The sequence below is a fragment of the Sus scrofa genome, chromosome 8, assembly GCF_054392235.1.
Source record: "Sus scrofa isolate SSC_HxYL_T2T_F1_AM1 chromosome 8, Sscrofa_HxYL_maternal_Yorkshire_Landrace_v2.0, whole genome shotgun sequence".
In the NCBI taxonomy this organism is placed as follows: domain Eukaryota; kingdom Metazoa; phylum Chordata; class Mammalia; order Artiodactyla; family Suidae; genus Sus; species Sus scrofa.
The window spans coordinates 30,788,123-30,800,412 of NC_139390.1; positions in this window are offsets into that span (position 1 = coordinate 30,788,123).

Sequence of the window (12,290 nt, forward strand, 5' to 3'; positions counted from 1 at the left end):
TCCACGTTAAAAATCTGAAGTATTGGAGTTCCCGTTGTGGCTCAGTGGTTAACGAATCCAACTAAGAACCATGAGGTTGGAGTTCCCGTTGTGGCGCAGTGGTTAACAAATCCGACTAGGAACCATGAGGTTGCGGGTTCGGTCCCTGCCCTTGCTCAGTGGGTTAAGGATCCGGCGCTGCCGTGAGCTGTGGTGTAGGTTGCAGACGCGGCTCGGATCCCGCGTTGCTGTGGCTCTGGCGTAGGCCAGTGGCTACAGCTCCGACTAGACCCCTAGCCTGGGAACCTCCATATGCCGAGGGAGCGGCCCAAGAAATAGCAACAACAACAACAACAACAAAAAGACAAAAGACAAAAAAAAAAAAAAAAGAAAAAAAAAAGAAAATATTTCCAAAGACTCCCTCGTTCCCTTTCCTATTCAATACCTGGGGGAATGCCTTTAAAGAGAAAATTACAGCTGAATGAATCTCTGGAGATTGTAAAAAGGAAGACAAGGGGAGCAAAGGTAGCTATTATGAGCTGAGAAGTGGCCTGAAGCTTAACAATAGGACAATTTATTTCCATAGTAACTTAAAAAATGTTTTAATAGAAAAATTGCTACCCATGAAGTTTGTTGTAAGTGGCTTAAAAATATTTAAAGGGTCAGCTGAATAATTTCATACTTTTTAATTCATTTTAAAAATCCAAATAAATCTGAGGAATTAAAATTCCTTAATTATTTGTGCTTTTCTTAAGACTTCATTCATCTCTAAAGGGACAAAATGATAATACATGGTGAAAAGATAACATAATCTCTAATATTTTGCCACTTGTAGCCAGCTCTCTAATTTCTACCTTCTCTATTCAGACTCAGAAACAATAACCAACTCAGTGGCAATAACCACACCAGACACCCAGATTAAAGTCTCTGCAAAACCATTTCACACTAATAGGAACCACAGTTCCCTGCAAGTTTGGAGCAGAAACGGTGTAAGATGAACACGAAACATCCAGTTACACCATGAAGCTGTCAAAACTAGCAAAATTATATTAGGACTTAGGATGCAACTTGAAGGGAATCCCTATTGACCAAAGGTTTGTCAGTCCGAGAATCCAAAAGCCAAATAACTTTTGAATTGTAACATATCAAATATAATAAAGTCCATGTGTTCCTAATACTGAAAACAAATTTTAAAACCTCTTTGGTTGCCTTTGGAAGATACTAGAGAACTAGCTCATTCTGAAAATATTAAGTAATTGGAAAGAATCAAGCATTTATCTTGTCTATTCTATATGAACTACACCTCAGGCTAAATAGCTGCTGAAGGAAAGATCTTCTTTACAGAACAATTCCAGCTAAAAAATAAAGAAGAAATGATGGAGTTAGAATATCACAATTTTGCAGCCCCTAATGAAATCATGGATCTAGGCTATCATTATCAATGGCTGCTAACACCCTTAGCTGAAAAGGTGATGGACTTATTTAACTGGATTAAGTTGCTGGAACCAACTCGCATTTGCTCCTTCCCTATGAGAGCCAATTATACCCATTCTTCCCAACTTCAAGTTTAGCAATGTCACATCTGTAGCTTGAAATTGGCACAGTTGTAATATTTACACTGTGGAAACTGGCAAATGCTACAAATCAAGGGCTAATCTCCCCACCCCACCCCCAGCCAATTGTTAAACATTTACCATCACATCACTGACAATAAATCCTTTCTTGCCCTATGAAGTAGATATTTGTTAGGTATTCATAGTGTCATTTACACAAAGGTATCCTTTTAAAGGAATTTTGATATACTAAAGACTAAACTTGGAGTTCCTGTTGTGGCTCAGTGGGTTAAGAAACCGACTAGTATCCGTGAGGGTGCAGTTCGATTCCTGACCTTGCTCAGTGCGTTAAAGGATCCAGCATTGCCATGAGCTATGGTGCAGGTTGCAGACGCAGCTCAGAGCCTACCTTTCTGTTGCTGTGGCATAGGCTGGCTGCTGCAGCTCTGATTCAACCCCTAGTCTGAGAACTCCCATACGCAGGTGCAGCCCTAAAAAAAAAAAAAAGGCTAAACTTTACCAAAGAATTAAAGGAAACAACAATTTTCACAAAAAAGTTTTTAATTTGTAAAATAATTCTCTGCATAAGCATTATTATACATAATTGTCCAAAACGGGAAACTCTCCTCTTGTTCAATAGACAAACAGATAAATAAACTGTGGTTCATCCACACAATGGAATACCACTCGACAATAAACAGGAATGGATTATTGATATATACAACAACATGGATGAATCTCAAATGCATTATGCTAAGTGAAAGAACCCAATATCAAAAAATTATATGATTGGAGTTTCCTTGTGGGTCATCCAGTAAAGTATCTGGCATTGTCACTGCCAGGGCTCTGGTTATAGCAGTTCGATCTTTGGCTCAGAACTTCCTCATGCCTCAGGTGCAGCCAAAAAAAATTTACATCATGTATATTACCATTTGATATGACTTTCTGAAGAACACTAAAATATAGGGACAGATATAATGCACAGAGGTAATTGGTAACCAAGATTAGTTGTGGCAAAGGATCTAAATACAAAGGGGCAGCGGGAGGGAATTCTTTCAGGTGTTCAGTTGTTTTGTAGCCTGTCTATGGTGGTGGTTACAAGAATATTATGTGTGTATAAAATCTCATAGAAATGTACACATACAAAGAGACACACACAATTTTGTAGTAAATTTTTTAAAAATTCGAAATAAAAAAATTCTCTGCATAAAGAGCTTCCTTGATGCTTAAAAAATGTTGCTTTGTTTATCCATATTTAGCTTACAAGTTTTCATATATCTGTTGTATCAAGTGAGGCTCACTAAAACTATACCAGTTTCCCAAACTATGCTGAAAAAATTCCATATCTCTGTGCAAAAAGATCCAGGATTTCTTAAAAACAATCTTAGTGTGATAGAGTTCCCTGATGGCTCAACAGGTTAGGGGTCCAGTGTTGTCACTGGTATAGCTCGGGTTACTGCTGTGGCACAGGTTCAGGCTCTGGCCCAGGAACGCCCACATGCTGTGGGCAGGGCCAAAAACAACCACCACCACAACAACAAAATCTCGGTGAGACAAAATTGACTTAAAATGCACGTGTTTAAAAAGTATAATTTGATAAGAATTAACATATATATACATTCACGAAACTATCATCACAACCAAGAAAACCAAGAAAACCAAGCACACCCAAGTGTTGCTTTTGTAATCGCTCCCTTCATCCCAGTCCCTCTTGGCCAGGAAATCACTGATCTTAGTTTCTGAAACTACAGGTTATTTTTCATTTTCTAGGCTTTTATGTAAATGGACTCATACAATATGTATTCTTTTTTTTTGTCTAGCTTCTTTCACATGGCATGTATCAAGAATTCCTGTTGTTTCATGCATCAATAGTTCATTCTTGGAGTCCCGGTCCATGCAGCGGAAACGAATCCAAGTAAGAACCATGAGGTTGTGGGTTCAATCCCTGGCCTTGCTTGGTGGGCCAAGGGTCTGGCGTTGCCATGAGACAACGCCATTGCCGTTGTGGTGTAGGTCGCAGATGCGGCTCAGATCTGTCATGGCTGTGGCTGTGGCATGGGCTGGCAGCAACAGCTCCGCTTAGACCCCTAGCCTGAGAACCTCCATATACCTCAGGCGCAGCCCTAAAAAAGGCAAAGTAAGTAAGTAAGTAAATAAATAGAATAGAATAGAATAGTTCATTCTTTTTATTGCTATGTAGCATTCCATTGTATGGATATACCATAATTTGTTTATCCATGAAGTTTTAGCTTTCCAGTTTTGGCTCTTATACTAAGGAACATACTTTTAAGTATTTACTATTTCCTCTAACTGCCCCTTTCTATTAGTTTAACTGGTAGCTTTATTGAACTATAATTCACGCACCATCAAAATTCACCCTTTTAAAATGTACAATTCAGTTATCTCAGTGTATCCATAGATTTATGTGACCGTTCCCACCATCTACTTTCAGCACATTTTCATCACTCCAAAAAGAACCCTCATAACCAGTAAGAGGCACTTCCCATTCGCTTCCTTCTTTTAGCTCCTGGCAACCTAATATACTTTATACTTTCTTTTTAAAATTTTTTTATTATAGTTGATTTTTTTTTTTTTTTGTCTTTTTGCCTTTTCTTGGGCTGCTCCTGCGGCATATGGAGGTTCCCAGGGTAGGGGTCGAATTGGAGCTGTAGCCGCTGGCCTACGCCAGAGCCACAGCAATGCGGGATCCAAGCTGAGTCTGCAACCTACACCACAGCTCACGGCAACGCCAGATCCTTAACCCACTGAGCAAGGGCAGGGACTGAACCCACAACCTCATGGTTCCCCGTCAGATTCGTTAACCACTGAGCCACCACGGGAACTCCTTATTATAGTTGATTTACAATGTCCTGCCAATTTCTGATGTACAGCAAAGTGACCTAGTCATATATATATATATACATATATATGTTTTTATGTTCTTTTTCTCATATTATCTTTTAATATGTTCTGTCACAACCTATACTTTCTAGTATCTGTGGATTTGCCTATCCTAACCTAGCAGAGAATTGCTGGGGCATATGGTAACTCTAAATTCAACATTTTTTTTTTCTTTTTAGGGCCATATCTGTGGCGTATGGAATTTCCCAGGCTAGGGGTCAGATCAGAGCTGCAGCTGCCAACTTATCCCACAGCCACAGCAGCGCAGGATCCGAGCCACATCTGCAATCTACACTACACCCCACAGCAACGCCAGTTCCTTAACCCAATGAGTAAAGCCAGGGATCAAACCCACATCCTCATGGATACTAGTCAGGTTCTTTACCTCTGAGCCATAATGGGAACTCCTAAATTCAACATTTTTAATAACTATCAAACTGTTTTCCAAAGTGACTGTAACATTTTATATCCCACTGGCAACGTATGAGAATTCCAACTTCTCTGCATTCTCACTGACAAGTGTTATTATTTTTTCTTCTTTTTTTAATTTTAGCCCCCTTATTGTATATGCAGTGAAACCTCAATGTTGTTTTGACTGTCTTTCCCTAATGACTATTTATGTAGGACATCTTTGCATGTGCTTATGGACATTTATATATCTTCTTTGGAGAAAAATCTATTGGTATCTTTCACCCACTTTTTAATCAAATTGTCTTTTTATTGTTGAAATTAAGAGTTCATATGTTCTGGATAAAATATTCCTTATCAGATATATGATTTGCAAATATTTTCTCCTGTTCAGTGGGTTGTCCTTTCACTTTCTTGATAGTGCCCTTTTAAGCACAAAGGGTTTTAATTTTTATGAAGTCCGTTTTATGTATGATTTTTTTTTTCTTTTTTGCTTTTGGTGTTATACCTAAGAAACTATTGAAAAATCTGAGGCCATGAAGATTTGCCCCTATATTTTTTGGTGCGTTTTGCAGCTTTAGCGCTTATATTTAGATCTCTGATCCATTTTGAATTAATTTTTATAATGTGTGAGTTAGGGTTCCAAGTTAATGCCTTTGAAGGTGGAAAGCCAGTTGCCCCAGTACTATTTGCTGAAAAGGCTATTTCTCCCCATATTTTTAATAATTTAAGTAACTGATTGGGAAACACATCTATGCAAAATTCATGCATCATTTAATTTCTAAACTCATTATCATCATACTTATTTAATATCTACCAGAATTATTTGTTATCTCATGACCCGAATTTGAATGTTCATAGTTTTAATTTGCTTTGACTTCTGAAAGATCTCCAGGATGTAAACTGTATTTGCTTTTTGGAAAATAATGATTCCAGGTCAGTAATAAATAGCTTGTTTTATTATTAGAGATAAAAAAGTATAACTATTTACAAGTGTAACTTTTAGTACTAGTTAACTCTTGCAGTGTTATTTAATCCTTTAGTTTCTTTATAAACACCATTTTTTTAAGTGCAAAGATTTTTTTTTTTTTTGTCGTTTTGTCTTTGTTGTTGTTGTTGTTGTTGTTATTGCTATTTCTTGGGCCGCTCCCGCGGCATATGGAGGTTCCCAGGCTAGGGGTCGAATCGGAGCTGTAGCCACCGGCCTACGCCAGAGCCACAGCAACGCGGGATCCGAGCCTCGTCTGCAACCTACACCACAGCTCACAGCAACGCCGGATCATTAACCCACTGAGCAAGGGCAGGGACCGAACCCGCAACCTCATGGTTCCTAGTCGGATTCGTTAACCACTGCGCCACGACGGGAACTCCAAGTGCAAAGATATTGATAGGGAACCTTTTACTTATATTCAATGGTGACTTTATTAGATGTAGAATATGAATTCTCCATTTGGTTTCAAAGTTAACATTTTTAACATTTATGTAACCTAACAGAAAACATTTGTGGTAGATTTGTGCAGTGTTGACTTAATTAAACAGGAGCTATGATTCCCAGCAATTACCGATCCTGCATAGTTACAGCTTAGCCTGGGCCATAAAAGACATTTTGTGCAAGATTTAGAAGGTAATGGTGAAATAGTGGCTATGTTTTTTTTAAAAAAAATTTTTTTTAAACCCAGCTTTTTTGAGACATAAGTCACATACCATACAACTCACCACTGTCGTCATCTTTTTACACTCAAAGGGTCAGTGCAGGGCATCAGGTATTGTTGCAGCTCATGCACATTGTCGCTGATATTCTGACTCGCTTTAGAGGTGTGAGGCAACAGCTGAGTCCACAGCAATCCATCTCCTGCTGCATCTTCTCCTTCAGTTTCTCCAACTCTGCTCCCTGGCCAGGTGTACATTTAGCTTCATAATGAAAGATACCTGCTTCTCTTGCAAGTCACCTGCATCTCTGAAGTTCCAGCTTGTCTTTGTTCTTCCCCACTTCATGTCCATCCTTCCTTCTCAACTTCCTGCCATGCTGGCATCGGGTCCAGCATTAGACATAGAAGTAAAACTATGCATAAACTATTTAACCAGTTTCCACAGTCGTGTAAGGTCAAATCCCTACAAGAAACACTCTATTATTCCCAGTAGTACTGTTTCTTGGATCAAATCCTGTTACACCTTCACATACCCACAATCTTTGAGAATCCTTCCTATCAATAAGAAGTCCAGGAGTTCCCACTGTGGCGCAATGGGCTGAGAATCCTACTGCAGCATCTCAGGTCACTGTAGAGGTGCAAGTTTGATCCCTGGCCTGGCACAGTGGATTACAGAATCCAGCATCACCACATCTGCGACCAGTTTGGGCTGGGATTCAGTCCCTGGCCTGGGAGCTTTCATGTACTACAGATGTGGCCAAAAAAAGAAGTCTAATGGTATAATTAATGGAGAGTCAAATGGCCTATGCAACATCCATCCCTAATTCAAAATGTTTGTCTAGAAGTTATCTTATTTAATCATTGCTTTATGAGCTCTCGTTGCTTATAGTATTCAGCTCAATACAACCATTTGCGGAGTTCCCGTCGTGGCTCAGTGGTTAACAAATCTGACTAGGAACCATGAGGTTGCAGGTTTGATCCCTGGCCTTGTTCAGTGGGTTAAGGATCTGGCGTTGCTGTGAGCTGTGGTGTAGGCCAGCGGCTACAGTTCCAATTAAACCCCTAGCAGGGAAACTCCCATATGCCTTGGGAGTGGTCCTAGAAAAGGCAAAAAGACAAACAAAATTAATGAAAGAAAAGTGAGGGGGTTCCCACTGTGGCTCAGCAGGTTAAGAACCCGACACAGTGTCTGCGAGGATGTAGTTTCAATCCTTGGCCTCACTCAGTAGGTTAAGGATCCAGTGTTGCCACAAGCTGCAGCACAGGTCACAGATGCAACTCAGATCTGGCATTGCTGTGGCTGTGGCATAGGCTGGCAGCTGCAGCTCTGATTCGACCTCTACCCTGGGAACTTCCACATGCCACAGGTATGGCTATAAAAAGAAAAAGAAGGAATGAAAAAGAAAAGAAAAAGGTGAAATTATTGCCGAGAGGAAAGGAGCCAATAAATGGGTTTTATGAAAGGGAACTCCAACAATTCTGGTGAGGCTTAGAACAAGAGAATAATATTCTGTCTTAGCTGGGGCTCTGGATGTTTGTTGGGAAGAAGGACACTTACAAAACCTTATCCTCTTTTGAAGAGCCAAGATGTGAGCTGAATGAAAAACAAACTTCCAAAGGGGTCTACATTCTCAAAATGAATGAAGAAAAGGGGGAGCTCTAACTATGACTATATAGAAAAATAGGAGTTCCTGTCATGGCTCAGTGCTTAGTGAATCCAACTAGCATCCATGAGGACTTAGGTTCGATCCTTGGCCTCGCTCAGTGGGTTAAGGCTCTGGCATTGCTATGAGCTGTGGTGTAGGTTGCAGACATGGCTCGGATCCCATGTTGTTCTGGCTCTGATGTAAGCCTGTGGCTACAGCTCCGATTAGACCCCTAGCCTGGGGACCTCCATATGCCACAGGTAGAGCCCTAAAAAGACAAAAAAGACCAAAAAAAAAAAAAAAAAAGGTTCAGCAGATGTATAACTTAAAGTTCAGATAGCTATAGATCAGGGACACAAAAGAATTATAAAGTCAGTATAAAATACGAAAAAAATTATGCTGGTAATATTGAACAGTTTAGTTTCTGTTTAAATCTATACCCACTTGCTGGTTATTGCAAATGTTTAGAATCCGTGTGTGCATTTCAATTTTAAGGCAAGTTAATTTCTACCAATCTAAGAATAATTGTTTTGTCATAGAAAGAACTTCACCACAAATCAGGGTGGCTGATGGTACTGTATGACAATTAATTCCAGCAGGCCAGGAATCACCCTGAACTGTTTTGCTAAAGTTCCTGCATGGCCCTGACCCCAGTCAAGGCATGAAACATATTGAACAGTGATGTTGTGTAACCATGGATCTGCGGAGTTTCAGGTGGGATGTTTTCTGTACCGCTTTGTCAACATAGATTATTAATATCGTTGAGATCAATGGTTTACCCCTGGTCTCAGCTCTGCTATGGAGACTGGGTATTTAGCAGGAATATCTCAGTGTGACAACCAAATATAAAACACTCTACCTAAGACCCCGTTTTGGACTTTCAGCTTCCATGGTATTCCATGCTTATGTCAGTGGTTCCTGATCTGAGAGAAAGTGCATCTGGCCTCAGCTCTTGGAGAGGATGAACAAAACAGCCCAACTTGGCCTCTCTGGTCCCCTTACAGTGAGGCAGATTTTGCTATGATGCAATCCTTACTTTATGACACTGATACATTCTTTTCCTATAATAAACAGTAAATTTATAAGCTCACATTTATTGTCACTTTGAGTCCTTCGAGTCTTCTTTAGCAACCAAACTCTATTTAACTACTACTGTTACTGCATATATAGATATTATACATTAAATAAAATAGTCTAAGACAATAAGGCCATGAAGGTTATCACCAGGGGCTCTGTTTAAAAGGTAAGGAAGGGGAGTCCGCATTGTGGCCAGTGGGTTACAAACCCACATCCCTGGCCTTACTCAGTGGATTAAGGATCCTACATTGCTGTGGCTGTGGTGTGGGCTGGCAGCTGCAGCTCCAATTTGCCTCCTAGCCTGGGAACTCCCATATGCCACAGATATGGCCCTTAAAAAAAAAAAAAAAGAAGAAGAAGCAAAAAATAAAAATAAATAAAGGTAAAGAAGGATGAGAAAAAGATGTAATATTACCTAATTTAGGAGAAAAAATAATAGAATATTTCGACTCTAGACCCACTGCCACTTAAGAGGAGAGTCAAAACTGGCTGTTCCAATTCTAGTTAGAACCACTTTCAACACATAGAAGTTTATCTTTTTTTTTTTTTTTTTTTTTTTTTTTTTTTGTCTTTTGTCTTTTTTGTTGTTGTTGTTGTTGTTGCTATTTCTTGGGCCGCTCCCGCGGCATATGGAGGTTCCCAGGCTAGGGGTCTATTCGGAGCTGTAGCCACTGGCCTACGCCAGAGCCACAGCAACGCGGGATCCGAGCCACGTCTGCAACCTACACCACAGCTCATGGCAACGCCGGATCGTTAACCCACTGAGCAAGGGCAGGGACCGAACCCGCAACCTCATGGTTCCTAGTCGGATTCGTTAACCACTGCGCCACGATGGGAACTCCTATCTTTTTTTTTTTTTTTTTGCCTTTTCTGGGGCTGCACCTGCGGCATATGGAGGTTCCCAGGCTAGGGGTCCAATCGGAGCTGTAGCCACTGGCCTATGCCAGAGCCACAGCAATGCAGGATCTGAGCCTCGTCTGAGACCTACACCACAGCTCACGGCAACACCAGATCCTTAACCCACTGAGAGAGGCCAGGGATTGAACCCACAACCTCACGGTTCCTAGTCAGATTCGTTTTCACTGCGCCACAACAGGAACTCCAGAAGTTTATCTTAAATTAAAATACTTGACTAAACTTGGGAGTCCCCTTCGTGGTTCAGCAGTTAATAAACCTGACTAGGATCCATGAGGATTCAGGTTCTATCCCTGGCCTCGTTCAGTGGGTTAAGGATCCTGTGCTGCTGTGGCTGTGGCGTAGGCCTCTGTAGCTCCAATGTGACCACTAGCCTGGGAACTTCCATATGCTGCAGGTGCAGCCCTAAAAAGCAAATTAAATTAAATTAGATTACTTTACATTAAATACTTGACTAAACTTTCATCTTCACAGTGTAGGTGGCCAAGAGTATGATCAGATTCCAACAAATGAGTTTATGATATTTAAAACATACAATCCTAGGAATTCCCTGGTGGCTCAGCAGGTTAAGGATCCAGTGTTTGTCACTGCTGTGGCTCAGGTCACAAAAAATAATATAAAACATACAAGCCTAGAGTCTCTCCTAAGTTCAAGCTAAGGGTATCAATGGTTCATGTCTAAAATGAGACTCTGGGGAGTTTCTGTTGTGGCTCAGTGGTAAAGAATCCGACTAATATCCATGAGTACATGGGTTCCATCCCTGGCCTCGATCAATGGGTTAAAGAATCCAGTATGCCATGAACTGTGGCGTAGGTCACAGACATGGTTAGAATCTGGCATTGCTGTGGCTGGGGCCTAGGCCACCTGTCTTGGAAACTTCCATATGCCACAAGTGCACCCTCCAAAAAAGACTAATTAATTAATTAATTTAATGAGACCGGGAATGTTTAAGGAGAGTTATTCATGAAAAAATTGGTATGTTTGCTGAGATACTTTATAGTATCCAACATAAGTTGAAATGGGAAGAAGTTGGAAACAGAGGCCTCCATAGAATTTTCAGTTCTTGAATATAACCTAACTAGGGCTAGGGCAAAAGTTTTGAGACAGCATAAGATCAGTTAGATCCAGATGATAAGAATGAAAAAGAGATTATGTTTGACAATGGTTTGAAAGCTCCATGTAAAAACAAAGTAGTCTTATCCTAAAATTATAGGAACCAAGGCATTTGTATTTGAACCAGGGACAAAATCGAGGATGTGGTTTTCTGAACAGAATGATCTATATGGGTGGAGGCCTGCTTTCTCCACTGGAAGACTGACATGACTTACAAACATAATTTGGGACCAGATATCATTTTCAACAATTAAATCATAGATACTGAGTAATATAAGGTCAAAGACAGACACTGTGGTTACTTAATGACTGAATAAACATGACACAGAAACGGAACACAGAGTCCTTGGCTTTGACAAATAGTTCTCCACCCAAATACTGGAAATCACATAAGCAGCAACTGCCATTAAATTATGGATGACTCTGTCCACCAATTACTTTTAAGCAGAGTAGATAGGTCATCAGGGACAGTCTAAAATAAAACCTAATAGTCACTAGCCAGCAATAGCTGAGCATTTTTGATGGGCCAGTTCTCATGGTATGCGTAATTCTCATAATAATGCAATAGATAACATCACCTTCTTATAGATGAGAAAACTAAGAAATATAATGTCACTCCAACCTAAGAAATATAATGTCACTCCAACTTTTTGACTTCAGAGCCAGGGCTTTTAATCTCTGTTTTCTAAAACTCTCATACCTATAGGCTATTATTTCATGACCTGTGCAGAGCGGCTATGGGCAACAATGGAGAAAGACTTTCTGAAAATAAAGCAGCTTACTAGATTTTAATCACCCAAAAGTGATTATTTCAAATGAAGAATTCATAATCGAGAATTTATTCTCTTTTTTCCCTGTAAGTTGTGCATACTTTACATGAATCACAGCACCAATTAAATTTCCACTTTTGTAAGTTTCTCCATCATCATCATCATTGTTGTCATGGTTGGCATCGTCACCCAGTGTTACATTTAACCAGTAACATCAACAGTAACAGTGATGTAACAGTGACTGTTACATCATCCAGTCCATTAAACTGCTTGTGTTAA